At 36.3% G+C, this 6833-nt stretch overlaps 1 long non-coding RNA gene across 1 annotated transcript in view; it reads left to right on the top strand.

The window, feature by feature from the left end:
• Positions 1–3454, top strand: part of LOC148127365 (uncharacterized) — a 47076-nt gene extending 43622 nt beyond the window's left edge. Inside the window, exon 3 of the long non-coding RNA XR_015741509.1 lies at positions 2872–3454. This is a non-coding gene — a long non-coding RNA (uncharacterized LOC148127365). The remainder of the gene's footprint in view (positions 1–2871) is intronic.
• Positions 3455–6833: the final 3379 nt, after the last annotated feature.

Raw genomic sequence — 6833 nt, forward strand, 5'->3', positions numbered from 1 at the left:
GCAGGACTAGACTTCTCTTTGCTGGTACTTTGCTTGTGTAGAGCAACCATTCAAAGTTACAACAGCACTGAAAAATGTGACTTATGACCATTTTTCACACTTATGACTTGCAGCATCCCCACAGTCATGAGAGGCCAGGCGAGGAGATGCATGCCTCGATGTGAGTGATATTGAGTTGGTGACACCCAGCCAAAACATGACCACCAAGCCATGTCCACCCAGGCACATGACCACCAAGCCATGCCCACCACCCAAGCCAGGCCCACAGAACCAGTTGTTAAAAATTTGAATCTCACTCCTGGGTAGAACCTGGAATGCCAAAACCAGCTGTTTTTACAAGCCCCTTTTATGCACAATGATACTTTTAATTAATTCTAATCAGAGGTGGGATTCTACCTGGTTGGACCAGTTCTATAGAACCAGTTGTTATGATTCTGTGCAATTTGGAGAACTGGCAATCACATTACTGGCTGGCTCTGCCCCTCCCCTTCCCACCTACTCATGTCTGCCATCCAACTTGCCTGCATTGAGCCTTCGCCTAATTTTTGGTAAGTTGGTATTTTTCCTTTTTTTCCCTTCAACCATCAACTGTTCTGACTATCAGCTGTGCCAGGTGATTTAGATTAGCTAGAAAGCAGGAAATCGTTGGATTTCTTGTTTTCTAACTAATCTAAAAGTAGAGCTAAACCTTCCTTAGGACATTTTTTTAGGTAACAGGTAACAGATTACAGAAAAGTAGATCTCTGAGTGAATCTGTGATTCTGTGAGCAACTCAATCTGCCTGCCTGATTTTGCCTGATTTTGGGTAAAAGTTGATTTTTTAAAATAAAAAATTCAATATTTACATAAATATTTACATAAATATTTACAATATTTATATATAAGCCACACCCACCCAGTCACATGACCACCAAGCCACACCCACAAATTAGGCCATGCCCACAGAACCAGTTGTTAAGAAATTTGAATCCCACCCTTGATTCTAATGTATATAAGCGATTTTCTGTTAAATGACACATTAGCATTTATCCCTGCAAAGATGTGCAATAAACATATTGTATGTATAGCCTTAGTGCCTTCGGTGGCCTGATATTGCAACTGTGTTGTGCTGAAACAGAACAGAACAGATATGAAGTTAATTATCTTATGTTTTGAGCATATAGGATGAAGAATACAACCTTGGAACCAGGACATTTCATGCCAGTGGTACTTTTCAGCTTCTCAGAACATCTATGTCAAGAGCATATTTGATAGACAACAAGGAAAATTAATGTTCTAAGAGATATGAAGAAGTTAAACCAGAAAAAGAAAGAAGAAAATAATGTATATATAGAAAATCTATCTATCACCCAACTCTTTTGGAGTAAATGTTTTCCAAAGCTATTCTGAAAGAAAACATTAGCAACAGAAATTATGCTCAGATGAACATCCCATAATTAGGAAGTCAAAAACAGAAAGCATAGTTGTCTGAAGTAATACAATGGAATTTGGACAGAGTATCAGAGAAATGGGTCTACAAGAAAAATAAATAACTTACAACAGAAGTAAACCATTGGAATGAGAGTATTCTAGGCCTAGTTACTCAGTTGATAAACTTGTTTCTTGATTGCACTATTTCAGATTTCAAATAAGACTCATGTATATTAGGCTCTTAAACAAACAAACAATTGTTATATATAGAAAATCAAATAGGGAACAAATAGGGAATAAAAAGGAACATTGTCCCAAAGGCAACTGGATTTTCTTTTTTTTCTTTGAAGACACTCTGACCTGAAGGAGTTTCTTGGATGAGAAGTGAAACATCTTCAAAGAAAAACAAGAAAGTCCAGTTGCCTTTTGAAAACACACTTTTGGGACAGCCATGTCCTGGATGACTGAGAATCTCCATAGACAAAAAGAAACATTATTAATGTGAAGGCCTTTTATAACTAACCAGATTTTAAAACCATATCTAATGGAGTTTTTCTGCACAGTATACATTTTTCTCTATTTTCAATTCACAAGGCTATATACTAATATGTAGAGTACATAGCACCCTGATTTAGGACAGTGATTGAGAGGAATTGGCACAGTGAGCAGTTTAATGCAACTGTCATTAGCGGCGATAGAATGCTACTTATGTTGTTATGTGTCGTGACCAGCAGACAGACTGGGCTACATTAATACCTTTTGCTGAAGTAGTGTACAGTAATGCTGTACATAGCAGCACAAGACACACCCATTTTAAGGTTATATATGGAATGGATTTCGTAGCTGTACCTGAATTACCTGAGACAATGGACAATCCTACCACTGCTACCACTTGGTCTATGAAGATCACAGAAACTTGGAGAAACATACATGATGCTATCCATAAGACATTTAAAGCTTATAAGATACATGCTGATAAGAAACAGACTCCTGACCACCCACCATTTCAAATAGGAGATTTACTATATTTGTCCACCAAATATCTGAAGTCCCATGTAAAAAGTTGGACCCCAAATATATAGGACCTTTTACCATAAGTCGGGTGATTAATCCTGTTACGGTACAGTTGAACTTACTGCCATGGTTCAAAAGGGTGCAACCAGTATTCCATATTAGTCTCATTAAACTCAGAAGACGTAATCCCAATGATCGGTTACCTGGTCCAGTGAAGGTAGATCATTATGAGATAGAGTCTATTCTTGATTCATAGATATATAGAGGAGGTCTACAATATTAAGTAAAATGGAAGGGATATTCTTTAGGTGAGGCACCATGGGTTGGCCACATCGATGTTAATGCACGTCTTCAATGGAGGTTCCATAAATGGTGCCCTGGGGAACCCAAGGGGGGGGGGATGTGAACCACTATGGTGATAATTATTCCCTTTTTATTGCTTTACAGGCGGATCTCTGGTAGAAGGGGGCGCCTATCAGCTCCGAATATGCCTCACAGCAAATCAGCTGGCCATGTCACCTTATCTCTGCTGCTGCCGGATTTGTATTTCTGCTTGTGTGCTGGCCAATGGCTTTGGAATGACTCAGCAGAGTGGAGGATGGATTCTACAACAACTGCAGGGATAGAGGATGGATTCTGAAGCAACTGCAGGGCTGCAGGATGGATTCTGAAACAACTGCGGTGCTGCTGGAAATGGCTCTTTTCATGTATTGATGTGGTACATATCATAAAGGGGGTTGGGGCACATATAGGTGGTAACTAAGCCTTAGGTTAAATCATGGGAAAGTGGCACCAGATGGGGATCAGTTAGTGATGGTCAGAATAGAGTAGGGATGTAGACATGTTATAGGGTTAATAGCATTTAGAGTAATGGGTTAGGTGTGGCCAGAATTAGAACTGCATATAGGCCTGGGTGTGGTGTGGTGTGTCTCATGATAATGGTAATAAAAGGAAAGGGAACAAACTCAAAGCCAATTCTTGCCTGGCTTTTAGCCTTTCTTGTCAGAGAAGAGTATTTGTTATTTGCTGAACTAATGAATAAACCACCATTTCGCTACAAAGGAGCTGAGTTTGTATTTATTTCAGGACAAATCTTCAATATTCAAGGACTGGCTGAGATTATTTATGTTGCACACCTTCCCAGAGTCAATTGATTGTGAAATGGGTATCTATATAAATATAATGAATAAATAAATAAATAAATTCTATTTTGGCACTAAAGGTACATTAAAAACAAAGTTTCAGAGGTACTTATGTTATGGAGAAAGTCAAAAGGACAAACATGCCCTAATTTCATAAGAAACATTTTTAGGGAAAAAGAATCCATACACACCTTAAAATAAAAATTCATTATTTCAAGAAACATACTGCATGGATTCCAGAATAGAATAATACTGTAAACTGAAAGTTTAGACCTGCTGATATCTTATAGCAGCTCCTTAGCTTGTTCTGGACATCTCAACAAACACTTGAAATGCTACCAAACCCAAGCCGCCACTTCACATGATTTATGATGTCATTAATGTCAAGCTATCAGTGGACAAGAGTAAAAGAGACAACAGCAAAGCTGACTAAAAACAAATAGTTTTGATTAAACTCAAGGACATTCAGTACAGCTTTCAGCAAAAAGACATTCATCATTTCCAAAGCTGACCTTGTTTTGTTTTTTCCTCATCCCAAATACAAACATAATACATGTTGGAATTTCAGCACTACTTTGAAATGCAATATAATAATGTTGCCTTTTAAAAGAAGCAGTTTAATGAAGAACAGCTTCAGCAGTTTGATAATAGGGTGAATTCAATCTGTAATAATAGTTCCATCCTTCTCTTCCCACCATCCTGATTTTCCATCCTTTTTAAGTTCTATTTTGATTTGTAGTTTCCTAAGAAATGTTTGTAATTTCCGCCATAATTGACTTATTTTGAATTCTTGGATGGGGAATAATATTGGGGAATGATACTTAATTATTCAGAAATGCTTCATATCTCATCACTTAAGCCTAGTGGAAAGGCAGTTAGTTCTGAACAGCAACAATATTTTTTAAATCTCCTAAAAAGTTTTTAATGAGGAGTTTTCCTAATGTCAAGCAACTATTAGAACTACTGTGCCAGTTAGAAAGATCTATAACAGAAGATAATACATATTTTCTTGAAGGAAAGTTGAGAAAATCAGGGGGAGGTATAGTACTCCCTCTCTGCAATAACCAGTCCAAATGCAGGGACTTTCCTTATATGAAGTATTACAACACTGGAACTAACACAAATCAGAAAAATACTGCTACTAGCAAAGTAACAACCAAACTTCTCACTAGAGGAACCATGTAAAAAGGTCATTCAGATAAGCACAAATGCAACCCAGAACATCAGAAAAAGGAAATTGACCACCTATACAACAACTTCCACCAAAATGGATACCCATGTAACTTTATCAAAGTCCACTACAGCACAACCAATGCAAGCTATGAAAATGATACATTCCAGAAACAATAAACAGACTGTTACAACCACAGGCATCACCGAAACACACAAATCAACTAAAGGACAGACAGGCAGAAAACTAACAGAGAGCATCCCTGAACACCAACTAGCAGTCAGATTTCACAACACACAGACAGACTTAATCATAGTTTCAACTGGAAGACTGAATATCCTAGACCAAGCTAAATCCAAAAATACTAGAATATTTCTGGAAGTTTTACACTCAGACAAATCAACCATCACACACCTTAAAATAAAAATTCATAAACAACTTTTACACACAAGAAGAGACCATAAAAAAAACTAACAAGGAAAGACCAGAACTCCTGTTCAATTGCACCCATATAAGCAGATATTAATACTAAGATTAACACCAGACAAACAACTAGTAGTAAACAATATCCTAATCAAGGAACTATCAAGAAGAAAACAACATTAATTCTAACAGGGCAAGCTATTCTATATAAACAGAAACTAAACCCTACTCCTTCTAGGACTTCAGATGTTACCTAGTTGGTAATAAAATATCTGCAAGAAAACAAACTCAGAGAGTACCAAGGACTTGAAAATACTACTTTAACTTAATCATGAAAACATTGATAAAGATCACGTTTGTGGTGGGATGGAGATGGCTAAAAAATAACAATAACCATTTCTGCTCCTTCTCCCCCAGCAGAAATAGTTGAATTCATGTTCATGACAGAGCGACCTGGCAGTGTGGCTATTACCTTAGATCTCTTCAAAATGCACAATCATGTGGGGTAATATTGCATATAGTTTTGTAGAGTTTACACATCTCAGTGCTATTAAATTTAGGGAAAGTGAGAAAATGGTGGTAGCTGCTGCTTTCCAGAATTCCTAGTCATTTTAGGCCCATGATTTGCAACAATTTTAGAAAGTAGCTTTCTAAAGATATTAACATTTTTTAGATTTGGTTCTTTTAGCCTTAAACGAAGTCCTCGTTTTTCAACTATAGAATTAAGGAATTACAAGGATTCTTAGAAAATAATTTTCAAACACTGTTTCATGGTATACTATTTTTTTTAAATAATACTTCTTATGACAGACATGCCAACCTTAGATGCATTTAATGTGATCTAATGGAGTGGGGGGGTTAATCTCTACAACCATCTGAAAGCACTGAGGTGAAGATGAACTTGGATTCTTCCTCACTCACTATTTCAGCTAATCACACCAATGCAAAGTTTTGTAACATAGAAGGAATTATAATATCTGCATCTTACATAAAATGTACTTATGTCTTAGATGGAAATATTTATTTATATTACAAGGTTGAAGTTTCTGTTCAGCACAAATATGGGTGTTAGTATTTTTTGTTTACCAACACTAAAATGAACAATGCCCCATTGTTACAGCTACAAATTACAGCTATATGGAATTCTCAAGTTATTCAGCTCTCTTTTGCTGACCATACAGGTGTAAAACACCTTTTACTACCAAACTATCATTAACATAAACATCACAAAACTACTGGGAAACAGCTCAGACCAGAATGATCAGAAATGTGATATGACTAAATTAGAAGAAAAAAATGTTTATCACAGTTTAGGATACAATAATAAAATAATTATATTTCAATTATTTGTATTGTAGCCAAGGTTTATATTCGGCTTATCCAGTTTCTAGAGAGATTATTCAAAAAATCAACCATCTCACAGTTCAAGCTTTTTGTTACAAAGACTTTTTCTTATGCTTGCAGCCCGAAGCTTTACTTCTAAAATTAGTTCTATTTACCCCGATTAAGAAAAACTTTCTGCCTAAGAGTTTTTATGGGAAAAAGACAGGCTGTATTATGAGTATTAACTGTGCATGAGAACATTTGTAATATCACCCTTGGAGAATAATAAACAGATACTAGAGATTGAAATTCTGACATAGTTTACAGAAAAATAATCCAAACATCTGTTA

This window comes from Pseudonaja textilis, chromosome 2 (assembly GCF_049901715.1).
Source record: "Pseudonaja textilis isolate UNSWEBS1 chromosome 2, rPseTex1.2, whole genome shotgun sequence".
NCBI classification, from domain to species: domain Eukaryota; kingdom Metazoa; phylum Chordata; class Lepidosauria; order Squamata; family Elapidae; genus Pseudonaja; species Pseudonaja textilis.